The sequence below is a fragment of the Echinops telfairi genome, unplaced genomic scaffold (assembly GCF_000313985.2).
Source record: "Echinops telfairi isolate 266 unplaced genomic scaffold, ASM31398v2 ScPeMD7_70;HRSCAF=299, whole genome shotgun sequence".
NCBI lineage: Eukaryota > Metazoa > Chordata > Mammalia > Afrosoricida > Tenrecidae > Echinops > Echinops telfairi.
Genome location: NW_022103968.1, coordinates 18,010,535 through 18,025,680, shown reverse-complemented (window position 1 = coordinate 18,025,680; position 15,146 = coordinate 18,010,535).

Below are 15,146 nucleotides of genomic sequence, written 5' to 3'. Positions count from 1 at the left end.
TATTGCACACGTTCTTTAAAGTGCTCTTCATTTGGCTGCTATTTCTTTTATCTACTTCTCCTCTTTTGGTAAAACTGATCCTCTGTGGTTCAAATGAAGGGGAAAACACATTGTTTAATGCCTACAACCAAATAAGAAGCTTTTTAACATGGTGGGCTCAAATACTTCAGCAGCAGAGATCTCATTTTGCATTTTGGAGGAGAGCACATCAGGAGGCAATATTCCCACCATGGATTTCTGATTTTTCATAATGTGCTTGTCCGAGTTTTTAGCAGCTCCAGAAAACAGTCTGCTCCGAGCATGACAAGAATTCAGAGGACCGAGTCAGATAAAAGCAGAAGGCACCGTGGGATCCTGCTAGGAAGTTGATGTCCATCAAAATGCAGCTGCATTTCTGGAAAAGAACATGTACGAACACAGGTCTGCTTATGAGAGGAACATGGCCCATGGTGGCCAGGACCAGCTGCTGCAGGGACAGACAGGGAAATGACAAGTCAGATAGCTCCTTGTTTTTAAAGATCTTTTTATTGTGAATTAAGTGGTGGTGGTGGTGGTGGTGTGTTACATATCAGATCATTATTTTTGTATTTTACATTCCAATACTTCTTGTAGAGGAGAAGCAGTTAGTTGTCTTTGCTGCTTGGCTTTGTAACATCCTGCCATATTTGAGAACTGAAGTAGGTTGAAGGCAGAGCTCCCCCACCCTCCATTTCCATTACAGTTATGATCCTTCCCCCACATGCCTGATGGGCAGAGCATGGCCATGTGACCTATCTGGCCCATCAGATGCTTCCATCAGGGCTTTGTATCTCAAGATTGTGATACATTAACATTCTTATGGAGAGTTAGCGGTTAGCATAGTGGTTGTGCTGGAGCTTCCATTGTGTCCAGGGGTGTCCTCCCAGGTGGTAGCAGTCCAGAGAAACGTTCCTGTCACAGCACATGGATGGTGCCCAGTCTCCATTGGTTTCTGCCCATTGTCTGAGCTCACTTCTCCAGGACCTTGTCTACGTTGTGAACCATCCAGTGAATTTCTAAGACATTCTTGTTAATCCTACTGAAGTTAGGCTGCTGTGCTATCCATATCCGGCAACAATGTGCCCTGAGTGCTCTGCTTCTCAAACTGCACCCGCTATAGTTGAACTCCTGTTCCTATGGCCACCCCAGTTAGGAGGGGACACTCTCGAAAGTGACTGTCACTGTTTCCACTTTCCCAGGTAAAAGACAAGAGACCCAAAGTCTTACCTCTTTGGAGTCTTTGCACAAAAAGGAAGATGAGAGGTTATTCTGGTCATCACTCTAGTTTTACCCACCCATGAATCCAAGACAGATATGTGTATGGGAGCCCACTCAAGGATGTCTCTTCTGGCCATCAATGTGTAAGTAGCTCAATAACCTCGTGCCAAAGTCTCTCTCACAGGAATGGGGGGTTTGCAAAATGAACCTAGACAAATTTCTGCATTCATCCTTATGAAACAAATAAGAAAAGTATCAGGCCCTTCTTGCTTGCTTTGAGTTCTATCCTGTCCCAGATACTACATAATGTGCATGCAGTTGTGAAGGGCAGATGTAACTGACACCATGCACACTCATGGTATCTCATTCACTCCTCAAACATACACGGTCTGGTAGGAACTAGCACACCCATTTCTCAGTGGAGGAAAGAGGTTCTCATAATCACAAAGCTGCTCCCTGTGCAGCCAGGATTCAGAGTGACTCAAAAATCCATGCACTGGCCACTCTCAAGGTTTGGGAAAAGTGGAGACATTGGTGTTGGTGAATTAAATCACAGATGAGACCATCCTGGCCAAAGGAGAAAGAGTGTATGTACTTGGACCAAATAATGCAAACATGTCATAGTTTTAATTAATTGATTGTTCTTTCTCTTTTCACTCTTCCCTCATCCCCACTCCCTCCTTTCCTTTCTTCTTTTTGACTCCACCATTCCACTCTTAAGTATATAACCCAACCACATTTCATTTTGAATTTACTGTATTTACAAACTCACATCCTGTGTTGTAATATATATCTCTTTCTAATGGATTGAAAGTAGGGATAATAGCAGAAGTAGAAATGAAAAAAAGTGGACTTTTGTGTGGCATTCATACTTTTAGGTCCATTTTGCTGCTTGGCAAAACTAAATCCAAATTCTTTCTGGGCTGTTCCATTATTGGTAAATGAACTTGGCCTAATTGTTGATCCATAGAGAATGGTTAGCAATACCAATACTCTGGGGGTTTTGTTTTCCAACTTTTGCTGTGAGAATATTTAGTCAACTAATGACTTTCTCCCACTCTGCTGTTAGCTTTGGCAGGCATCGCACCCTTGTTTTTAAAGAAACACAAACATGATCCTCAAGGAGGACACATACCTGTGTGAATGAGGCTCCTGAAGGGTTCAGATGAGGACCGCCGAGCACAACATGGAGGAGGGAGCTTAAATTCCGTGTTAAATAGTATGAGGTCATTCAAAGACTATGGAAAAGAGAATAGAACATTTTTTATAGAAAAATGAAATGAAAAATAACAACTCTCAAAATAAAATAAGAATTAACAACAACCAATAAAGGCAAAAATGTGCACAGAGCTAGGAAGACAGGCTGTTGACTTCGAAGACTTTGTGGAGACAGTGCAATTAGCTGTGTGTCTCTGCTTGCTTTAGTGAACATTTATTTAGTATTTACTTTGCAATGGATACTAAACTAGAAAAAAAGAGGACAAATATTCCACTTAATTCTCACAATGATCGTGTTTGTTTTCCAACTAATTTTCAGAAAAAGGGCACTGCAGAAAAGTGATATAATGTGTAAGTATACAGTTTAGTTAATGGCAGGTCAAAACCTCCCACCCAAGTCCATCTGATTCCAAAGCCATTCGGCACGCTGCCCAACATCAGTTTATAGAAGCACAACCTCAGAACATGAACCAGATCACAGTCTAGTGCTTGGCAAGTAATAATCATTGTATTTTTAGAACATAAAATGATAATTGTTCTAAACTATGTGTGTGTGAGCACGTATGCTCGTGTGTTTCTTGGACGATGACAGCAAACTCTTGGATGGGGGATTAGGAGGAAAACAAGTGGCCAGAAAGGCTTTCTGAATTCTTGGCAGAAAGATTGAGTCATAAAAAATAGAGTGAGGGAGATCATCCCAATCAAAGGGAACCACATGGGGAAAGGCACAGAGCGGGAATTGTGCCCTATGCGTTTATAAGAAGTGGACCATGGGGATGATAGCATTTGAAAAATATAGCTCTCACATCCAAATCATTCCCCTTTGATTGTCCAAAACCTTTAAGTTCATCATTTGAGACATTAGAGATTTGGGGTCTTTATTGTATCAACAACCAGTGTGTCCCCTGAAAACAAAATAATTTCTGGGATGGAATATACAGCAACTGATTCTGGGATGGAAAATACAGCAACTGATTCTCAATGTGAAATTATTAAGGTTCTGGCAGGAAAGAGTTGACATGTTAACACACCCAATCAGGCAGGGTACAAAGGGTGGGCAGAGTTAAGAAGAGTCTGTAGGGGCTGGCTTGTTAAGTGTCCTGAGATTAGCAAAAGGAAGCTCAGCTGCCTGAGGCAACTGTAGCTGCAACTCTGGCTGGAGACCTGGGAGGAGGCTGCCTCTCAGAAGCTGAGCAGCCCTTGGGAGAGAAACCCAAATTGATGGGAACAAGTCCTCCAACCACCCATTCCTCCTGTCCTCCAGTATCCTGATGGTACCCCCCCTCACCCCTTGGCCAGATCCTCCAGTGTCCTGAGGGTGCCCTCCTTAGTCAGGTCTATGAGGGAAACGGAAAGCAAAGGAACACATTTGAAATCGGTTAAAAAAAAAAAAATAGTACCCTACCAGAGCAGAGAGCAGAGTGACAATGGATGGAGAGAGGATCTGGAGAAGCAAAGGGAGATGGCCTATCCAAGGACTTAGCAGGTGCAGGGCAAGACAGAAGTAATTTGCCACTGTGTGGATGATGAGAGTTGCTGTTCGGTTGTCGCCTACTTGTTATGTGGACAGAATGAAATATTGCCTAGCCCTCTACTGTCTTCATGATCTTGGCTATGTTTGGCACTGTTGTTGTGACGAGTGTGTTGATTCATCCCAGGAGGGTTTGCCTTATTTTCATGGAAATTCTACTTCCCCCAATAATATAGATTGGTCTTTCCTGACAATGTTAGTGAGACAGAAGTAAGCAGGACCAAGTTTTGCTGTACATCACTAACTGTCCCCGAAGTAATGAAGCTTGCAAAGCACTTTATTTTATTTTGGGAAATTAAGGCAGGTAGGATGTCATCCCCCCCAGCAGTTTTCCCTTCCTCACCTGCATTCGTTTTACTTTTATGCTTTGAGAGTGAAAGGTGGCTTTCTGCTGGTAGGGCCCTGGTGGCATAGTGGTTATGTGTTGGACTGATCACTGAAAGGCCAGAAGTTTAAAACCACCAGCCACTGCTCGGGAGAATGACATGGCTCTCTACTCCAAAACAGAGCTGTAGTCTTGGACATTGACAAGGACAGTTCAGCCTTCAGGTCTCTATGAGTCAGCATCAACTTGACGACAGTAAGTTTGGTTGGCTTTTTTGTTGTTTGTTTTTTCAGCTACTAGCTTGGCCATGAGACCCTGGGTCCTTTGAGACCCTCAGTCAAGTAGGGTGTGTGTGAGTGTTGTCGTCCATCATGTGTGCAGTGTGTTTACAAGGTGAGTGGACCAGCTGGCCCTCCTACAGGAATGGTTTACTGCCTCCATCCCAGGAGCATAAGGGCCCCAGTAGTGATAGGGGACAGGAGGGAGAGTTGTGCGGCGGGGAAGAGTGTGTGTGACCAGAACACTGGGAAAGGGAACGGGTACAGAGAAGGGGCAAAAATAAAAATGCGATGCTTTTAGATTTTGCTTTGAGCTGGGTCTTATTGTTGTGAGGCCTTCTCTATTCCTTCTCACACCCCAGAACTTACAACCAATCACAGTGCGAGGAAAGGAGCAGGGCTGTGTCTCCTCCTTGATTTTATGGGCAAAGGATGATCACACACACACACACACACACCCTTCAGAGGAGTGAAGGATGATCACACACACACACACACACACACACAACCTTCAGAGGTGTTTTCAGAGCAGGGCAATGGTAAGCCCAAGCTTACCACGCTGCTACCATAGGTGAAGGTGAGCGGGGTAGCTGTTTAGGGGTGTGTAAATTTTTCCTTTATCTCAGCGTCGGGCTGATTTGAAGGGAGCATGCAAAATCAGGGATGGCGAGGGTGAGATTTTCCTTCTAGGTTCTGAGAAGCTACGTTCCCAGAGAACAGAGAATCTGTTAGAAGAGGGCCCCTAAGTGCTGCATTGATGCACATAATAATCTATTTCCCTATTAAGAAATTGCTCTCATACATTATTGCTGGATGGGCATGAAATAGCTTCTTGAGGCAATTTTGAAACGGTCTCTCTTCTCTTTCCCGCTGCGGGTGTGTGCACATCCACAAGCGCACACACAACTGTACACAGCAGTGTGCATAATGAAATTGACATCTGCAGTTCACTGTAGTAAATCCAAACAGGCACACATGTCTTTGGCAAGACTTGAAAAGCAGATGCTAGATCCTCCCTCCAACCCCCCCAAGAAATCATTCCACAATACTGAGAGTGAAAACAAGAACTAGAAAGTGAAGTACAACTTCAAAGTCCATTTGAGTTACAGGGAAGATATGCTAAAAGTTTGGCCAAGAAGCAGGTACCCCAGATCCTGAAAGTCTGCTCTGAATTCGGATGGTCTACTTTCCATTCCAAGCCATGACTAACTTTTCCCCACCTTTCCATTACCCTCTTGAGCACAGGCTGATAGATGAACAAGGAATTTCAAAACCAGCGTTTGACTTCAGCAGGCTGTTTCCAGTACCTAATTTGAAACCCTGAAAAATGCCCAAAACAGAATCATGATGCCAAATAGCTGAAGCTGTGACACGAGCTCTATCAGTTGCTTTATGTCTTCACCTGGTCACTGTCGTGCCCCTCAAGACGTGAGCAGATGACTGACGTACAAATACACCTGAAAGACAGGTATGGCCTTGCTCCACAAACACTTGGCCTGAAACTTGTGGGGCACACTGGAAACTGTTGAAAGAGCCCAGTTGGAATGGCAGAAGGACAGAAAAGCTGTCCAACCCTAGTACTGCTCAGAGGCTCGCTCTCCTTAGGTCTCCAAGGGAACACAGCATGGATGCTTGCGGCAGCTTTCGTTTGAATTTCCCCTGTGATCACAAGCAGTTGTGTTTCTCACCCTTTCCTTCCAACTTCCCCAGTGGTATTATTCCCCTCTAACCAGCTTGCAAAGGTTTTGAAAGGCCCAGGGAATGGCATTAGGAAGAGGAAGGCTGGACTGCCGATGACAATTCAGGAACCACGGACACGGGAGTGGATCAGAGGAGTCAGTTTCCAAAAGCACACTGTGAACCAAACCTGGTTCGGGCCCTTTTCCACTGGTGTTCCCAGTCTCTAAGAACCCCGATCTAAAGTCGGATCTGCTTTGACTTCTCTTCCTTTCCCTTTAGCTAGCAAGTTGTTATCATTGCATTTGGTAGCTTATAGGCTAGCTCAGTTGGAATACTAGGGACTCACTATTGATGGTCCAGCTTATACTTGCTCTATTTCCTTTGCTTTTAACTAACAGAAACTTCTCCCAATCTAATGGTTGAAAGTACCACACATCACTTTTTCTGCTTCCCTTGCAGCTAAGGCACAGGCATGAGCCCAAGCCCTGGCCAATAGAGCAAGTCTGTTGGGAGGCCTTGATAATATCTTTTCTTCTCAATATGAGGAAGCACACTTCACACACTTAAGAATGGGTAAAATCAAAGGACAGATAATACCAAGTGTTGAGAGAACGGGGTGCGATTGGATCTCTCATACACAGTGAATGAAAGCGTGAGCATGAAAAGGCTCAGTCACTTTGGAAAAGGGTTTGGATGATTTGTATTGAGAATTAAAGGTCCATTGAACATTTGGCTCATCAATTTCACGCCAAGGTATTTACATAAGAGAATTCAAAACATACAAAGATTGTGCATGGTTTTTCAAGACATAGATTGTTCATAATAGCCCCAAACTGGAAACCTGAACCTCCACCAAGTGAATTATGATTTTTCTATAAAATGGAATACAATTCATTAATAAAGAGAAAGTAAATATTGATACATGCAACACCATGAATACCTCGCTTAAGCATTATGCCTCAAGAAAGAAGGCGGACACACACAATATATGTGATGTATGGCTGCATTTCTATCAAATTATAGAAAAGACAGATCTAATTTATAGTGAAGAAAGCAAGGCAGTATCTGTCTACAGCTGTGGTTGACGTGGGAACATTATGAAGTGATGGAGATGCTTGAGGTGGTGGAGATATTTTGCTCTGGCTTATAGATGTGATTACATTTGTCCAAACAGATTGCACTGTACCCTTAAGATGGATGCACCTACTTTTTTGCAAGTTTAATTTCAATAGTTGATATTTAGATGAAAGATATGAGAGAGAAGTGACCCTTGTCTATGGCTAGATACTGCTGTCTAACCAACCATCTTAGGGTTATGAGACCAGCTGAGGGTGAAGCCTGTGTAGATGGTGCAGAAAGAGGGCCAGAGCACGTGCGGGTGAAGAGACAGTACAGGATTGGGGCTGAGCGCATGGACGGGGCAGTGGATGGCCACTTCCTGTCTGCATGAACGGGAGGGCCATTGCTTTTGTTAGCCGCAGTTTTCTCCTCAGAAAAATGACAATGGCAGCCATACCCTCTGTCCCATAAGGTTTTGAGAAGTTCCACATCTGTTGGACTGTGAACTTGATCATGACAAAAGTACTTCTTTTCCTTTTCAGATGCCCATTTGTAAACATACCCCAAGCACAAGGGATGATGGCTGGTGCCAGTAAGCTCTGCATAGATATTTGCTGAACTAATAAAAGTTTATATGCAACATCAGTTATAATGGTGCCTTATACCTAATTAAAAAACAGGTACCAAAGAGGAATTGCTGAAACCCTGGTGGCGACTGAGCATGATAGTGGGACAAGAGGAAAGTCAAGGGAAATAGAGGAAAGAGCTGGGAGGCAAAGGGCATTTATAGAGATCTAGATAAAGACATGTACATATGCAAATATATTTATATATGAGGATGGGGAAATAGATCTATGTGCCTACATTTATAGGTTTAGTATTAAGGTAGCAGAAGGACATTGGGCCTCCACTCAAGTACTCCCTAGAAAAAAACCAAAAAACAGGTACCATATAAGTGCTTGCAATTGTTATTATTGTTATTATTATTGTGATTGGAGAGCTGCTGGAGCAAACAGCATAAGCCTTCCTCCAATCCTGATGCCATCTTCTCCTTCACATAATCCAGCACTGGCATTCTGGTCAACACACTTCTTCATCGTGGAGGGTGTGCACTAGAGCATGCTGAGCGGCATAGGGATGTGGCTGTGCTACTTAGTTATCCGGCACAGGTATCTTCCAGAGGAGAAGACTGGCAGTCGTGTGAAGGATGAGGGAGTAAACAGAGGCACCAGCATTATAGGCGCCGCAAGGGCTGATGTTTCGTGGGTACCTTCGAAGGCTGGGCCAGGAAGGTCATCTGCTGGATACTATTTATTCCTGAGATTATTTACCTGGCAACCAGGTTCTTCCCATCATCCGAGAGGAAGCTTAAACACACACCCATCCAACGGTGGAAATGGCAGTGCATGAAATTTAAACATGGGTGTAAGTACTTTCACTGAGATCCAGCTGCAATCCGTGGGGAGCTGGGAACCGATACTCATTCAAGCACGGGTACCCACAAAGTATGTGGTTGGGGGAGGAAATGGAGAACCCCAAGGACAACCCTTCTCAACTTTTCAAATTGGTCACGTTATCTCTGGCTAAAGTCAGGGTTCAGGATACTCCGTACCTCCCCTCAACCCCCCCCACTCCTTTGTAGCTGTGACTGTCAGGAAACGATCCTGATGGAGTCAGGTCAGCTGGCGATTTTTGACATATATGTTCCTTTTTCCAAACCATTGTGCATAGAAAATTATTCAGAAAGTCTACTATGGAGCCATGTCCTGAATCCTACAGTCCCTGATCCGCCAGGACGCGGGAGTGTGGCTGTCAGTATAATGAGGGCATTATTTTGGTGAGGACGTGAAATAGGATGTCCAAAGAAGCCCGATGTGAGCCAATCGGCCATGGCAGCTGGGGGATCTTGAGAGCCGCTGCGTGATTGCTTTTGGGCAAAACAATGTTAAGAAGTAAATTGATATTCTGCAGTTGGCATTGCCCTAGGGTCCTCCCGGGGTCTGAGCAACAATTCTAGGTCTGTTTGGGATGAAGTGTTTCCCACTTTCCCCTGGAGAACTTCTCAAAGTCTGTAAGTAGCAAGTGGCCTTGGCAAACAGGGCTTTCCCTGGAGAATAGGGGAGGAGGGTGCGGGAAAGGACAGGAGGAGAGGATTATTGAGCAGCAGGGTGTGTTGGTGACTGAAAGGGACCTCCAGGGAAGCAAAGGAGACAGCCGCAGCTAGCAGCCATGTTGAAATCCCTACACGAGAGTAGGAGGTTTAGTCCAGGTCCAAAGACCCAGCTCGGAAGAGATCCTGAAGCCCTTTGTTCGTGTCTTTGACAACATTGCTACTGAGCTTGATCTCCAAACTGCAACCGCAGCAAGTCTACTGAACCCAAATCTGCATTTCAGTAAGGACTCCAGATGGTTCTATGGCATGAAGTGTTGAGAGGCCTGCCTCTAAAGGACTGTCAATCAGTTGGTTGTGAAGAGTTGAAAACTTTCCACCATGGTTTGGAAGGCGGGAAGGACAAAGAGAACACAAATTGGTTCGAAGGAGCTCAGCTCCAGCTCTCTGCCTCCTCTGTGCTGGGCCAGCCTTACTAGCAGCGGGCTGGCAGTACCCCTTAAAGATATCAGCAACACATCAACGTTACACTCTGGTGGGTTACCTGGACTGCTCTTGTTAGCGGTAGCAGAATAAGTACCACTTAGGGCGGATCACCCAGGAGTCCTGGAGTTCATTCTCTCTTCTCCCTTTCCGATCTCCTTTCTCAAGCCTCTTTTCCCCACAAGAGGTTGGGCATCACCTGGTGGCTGCTGCTAGCCTGTGTTTAATATCTTGGCACCAATGACATTGCCATGGCTACCAGAGAGAGCCTAAAGCCCTAAAGCTGCTACTCAAAGCCACAAGCTAAAATTGTCCAGATTTGAGTTGATCACCACTTAGGAGTATAGTGGCATTGTCCCGAGTGAATCAGTTGCTAGGCCTCATATTCCTGGTGAGAAGGGGAGTGTTTCTGAGCTCAAAGCTTGTGCCTAGCCATTGGGAGCGTTGACGGTCTGCAGATGGCCAGCTGCTGGTGACAACTTCTATGGGAATGTCCATCACAGCCTCGATGAGCATGCACGGTCTAATCTCTTTACTCTTTGTCACACTACGCATGAGGGATGATGGTAAAATGACCAACAGTTCTGATAGTAGGGAAACCACCCATGCAGATTTGTCTGAGACCAAGGGCTTTCCTGGGACATGAAACTTTCAGTGCAAACATTGGCAAGCCCCTGGGCAAATTGGAACAAGTGAGTGGCTCCTTTGCTGACTGGAAGACCAGTGGTAGCATGCGGTGCAGAAAAAGAGCATTTATTGAAAGACAGTTGGAGCCCTAGACTGGGCTCCACGGACCTCGTTTTACGACTGTGTGACTTTGGATAAAGGACTTCATTTCGCATGGTCTAAATTCTTCCTCTGAAATGAGGAGCCAAATTACTTCCAAGGGATGGTCCAGTTCTCATCTGCTATCATGATTGATTTTGGAATGTTCCATCATTTGAAGGCGGGGAGTCTCTAATTGTATCAACACACAAAATAACCTAAGAAGAGGGACCAGGCTTTGAACTAGGTGCTAGAACACAGCCGTGGAGAAGAAACTAACTGCCTTGCTGGAGTTTACCGTCTGCTCAAGGTAAGAGGTAATAAACCAGAGCAGACTATGACAAGCACCAGGCAGGAAAGAAATAGGCTGCTATGGTAAATGATGGCTGGGTCAGTGTTTTGGAAGAAACATTTGTTTTGCTGAGACTGCAAGGTGCCAGACACAGCAGAATAAATGAGAAGGGATAGGGAACAATAAGCACACAAGAGCCTGCGGTAAGAAACCGATGACGAAGCTAAAGGAATAGTGAGACTCCAGTGTGAACGGGAGCAGAGCGAGCTCCAGGCTTGTAGGCCATGAGGGGGACTTTTTATTTATGCTAGGCGACAAAGGGAGGCTATCAAATGGCTTGAGATGACAACAGAATTACAGGAAGAGATTTACACTACTTGCCGGATTATTATTTGTGCAACTACAGATGACACAGATCATTGCATGCCGTACAACGTCGTACAACACTAAGCACACCATCTTTCCATTCCAGAGGTGTGGTGTTCATTAACCGAGAAGGGCCACTACAGATGTGATGCAAGTTCAGGATCTATACCTCCACTTCACCCCTTGGCAGTTTCATAACTGCTTCAGCATGACTTTCATGGCAAATGACAAAATGAAGCTGTGACTCAAATTACCCAACCCTACCCCACTGGGAGTAGAATGTAATTTGGAACGTATACTTACAATTAAGATCTAATTGTTATTGATGCTCAAACAAATGTTCTTGCTGGCTGCATCTCTGAAAAGTCAAAGATAGATTTTTTTTTGCGCATATGGTAATTTTCTCAGTGCCAGATAGCTGTTGAAGAAGTACCTCAGGAATCCTGCTCCTGATTTTGGCTCTTAAGTGGATTTTGAATGAATGCAGGAAGTATTATACATTAGAGTTGTGTCCGTTAAAAGTCTATCCCCCAACCCTCCCAGAAGAATTTAAGACAACCTCAAAAATGAAACAGTGCGATAGAAACGCGCAATGGCGATAGGGGAACAGAAAGCACAGCTCCCTTCATTCCTGAGAAGGCGTGGCTTTGATCAATGGATTCATAGACTGACTGCTGCCTCTGAGTTTCTAGAACCCAAGACAGGAGGAGAAAGAATGGTTCGCATGTTTTTATGATCCCAGGGCAAAGAATGCATCTCAAGCAGTCTGCAGTGAAAACTGTTTTCCTGGAACACCTTGAAGAGAAGACTATCCTGTGGGTGTTTTTATAAAGGGCACTGGGCACCTAGTGGACAATACAGTCAAGGAACATTCGAAGGCAACAGGACAGAGACACAGTTAAAAATGAATGTGTCTTAGGTGAGTGGTTTATAAAAGTTAAGAAGGGCATAAAACTCCAAAGGTGTCTTTGTAGGAGAGCTAGGTCTTGTGTCTTGTGGTCCGGCGACTTTGCTTTATGACAGAAATTAGCCTTAGAGGTCTGAACAGCACTGTCTCAGCATGTCCATTAGAATCTTCCTCACAAATTACGCAGCTTTAAGGAAGCCTGTGGTAGGTATTGTGTTACAGTCAATTTGGGAAAGTACAAATCTCAGGGAATATAGACAGTCAAGATTATCAATCAAAGTCTACATGACACAGTCAGCCACCAACAAAGCTGGCCCATTCTGCTGGGCTGGGAGGTCAGGTGGATGGCTCCTCTTGTTCTGAGCACAGCCCACTTTGTCAGGGGCTTGGCAAGCTAGGGTGCCTGGAGAGATCGCACCTTTTCCTTAGAAAAGAGCTTTTTGGTTATTCTCGAGAACTTGTACAAGTTCTTGGTTGTGAGCCCAGTTTTGGATCCTCCAGCCCCTGAAGCAATGAAGCGCGTGGGCAGATGTAAAGGGAAGAATGGTGTTGGGGGCTGGTGTTCCTGTCCTGGGAGGTTTGTCTCACTTCACCACTCCTACTAACGTTATTTAAATCACATCTGCATAGCACATCTCTGCTTTTGCTATTCTTATACTTCCCTATTCAACTCTCAGGAGTCCTGGAGTCCCGCTGGTGCTGTGGGTTATGTGTTGGGCTTCTAACTTTGGGTTTGACAAGTTCAAACCACTCAGGGACTCTGCAGCTGGAAGAGGCAAACGAAGAGGCTGTCTTCTCTCCTAAAGCTTTGCAATCTTGCAAAGCCTATATGGATTACTGTGAGTCAGAAAGTACCAGGTATTACCCAAAGTCCAAACATCTATCTTGGAAGAAGTACAGCCAGATGCTCTTTAGAGTCCAGGTTCATCTCACCTACTTTGGACATGTTGTCAGGAGACCCCAGCCCCTAGAGAAGGACATCGTGCTTGGCAAGGTCACAGGTCAGGAAAAGAGAGGAAGACCTCCGACATGATGGGTTGGCACGTGGCTTCATCGATGGGCTCCAACACAACTGCGAGGAGAGCCCAGACTCAGGCAGGGCTTCGTTCTGTTGGGCAGAGGGCCACGAGGGGTCAGAATCCACATGACAGCACCTCGCAACAATGACCTGAGTCAGAATTGATTTCATGACAGTGGGTTTGGTTTGGGGGTACCCATTATGTCCTACTGTGTTTGTTTGTATGGGTTCCCTGGAGGTCAAGGGCTCCGTAATATCAACTTCTTTATTCCATTAGAATTATTTACAATTAAAAATTAAGGTATATCCAATATGTACTTTGCAGTGTATAACCTGATATGTAATATCAACTATGAATATATCTGTATGCATTTCACCATAACTGGAGAAAGACATTCAATCGTTCTCTTTGGAGCTAGTACATGAGAATCTACTCTCCCAGAGCAGAGGGAGGGTTATGCCACTTGATCTCAACCTGTACTTATGGGCCGAGACAATCTTTATTCCACATCTCAGAAGTCTGGACAGAACAAGAAGTAAGTTCCTTCTGCCTCCAGTCCCAGGGCTCACCTGATCTCTTGGCCCTCATCACTAGCTGCTCAATATAATTGCTTTCTATTGCTTTCAGAGTTCCTAATTGGGCAGTCTCACTAAGGGGTCCATCAGGTAATCCGCATCAATTGGACAATTACAGACAAACCAGCAATTGGTTCATTTCTGAAGGTCTGGATGACAGCTATGGAGTTCTATTGTGAACCGATGATCTACAGATTGGACTATATGGTCTGGTGAGCATGTACTTCAAAGGACCCAAACCCATTGCTGATATTGCTGTGGAGGCGAGTCTAATTCCTAGGGACCCTATGGACCAAGTGGAATGGCCCCATTGGGTTTACACGGCTGTATAGAAATCATTACTAAGAAGACTGCCACCTATTTCTCCTTTGGGTTGGTTGGTGTGTTCAAAGTGCTTCGGTTAGAAACCAAAGTTCTGCCTCACCAGAACTCCCTTTGGACATTTTCATCCTCTCTCAATTCTGGAGAATAAGTCATCAGCCCTCATTCCTGTCAATTCTTATCAATGGTCACTGTTCCTCTAGTGCTGACCCATGTGTGGCCCAAGGCGAAAATCCAGTGTCAGTTGTGAGGTGGAATGTCAGTGTTTACAAGTTCTGGCAGAATCTCTTCATTCACCTGGCAGAGGTGAGAAGGGAAGCTCTCTTAGTGAGAGTGAATATCTGGCAAAGGATTCTGGGCTAGGTGCCCAAGTCCACTTTTAAACTTAGCATCTCTGTCTTTAAAAAAAATGGCAAGCTCAGAAGAGTCTCTCAAAAGAACCATTTTCCTTTCATTACTTGCATCCTCTCCTCTGAAATGCCCTCTGTGTCCTTCCAAAATAAAGGAAAGAGGGGAAAAATGATTTCCACCTCACTTGTGATTTTAGGGTTCTCTTAAGACTCAGAGGTGAATTTCTCCGGGTGGCATGCAAACAGCCTTCCAGAGAACACTTTTTAAATCATTTTATTAGGGGCTCATATAACTCATCACAATCCATACATGCATCAATTGTGTAAAGCACATTTGTACATTCATTACCCTCATCATTCTCAAAACATTTCCTCTCCACTTAAGGCCCCGGTATTAGGTCCTCATTTCCCCCCTCCCTCTCCACTCCCCTCTCCCTCATGAGCCCTTGATAATTTATAAACTGTTATTTTGTCATATCTTGCCCTGTCAAATGTCTCCCTTCACCCATTTTTTGGTTGCCTGTCCCCCAGGGAGGAGGTCACACATAGTTCCTTGTAATCGGTTCCCTCTTTCCTACCCACTCTCCCTCTACCCTCCCTGTTTTGCCACTCACACCACTGGTCCTGTAGG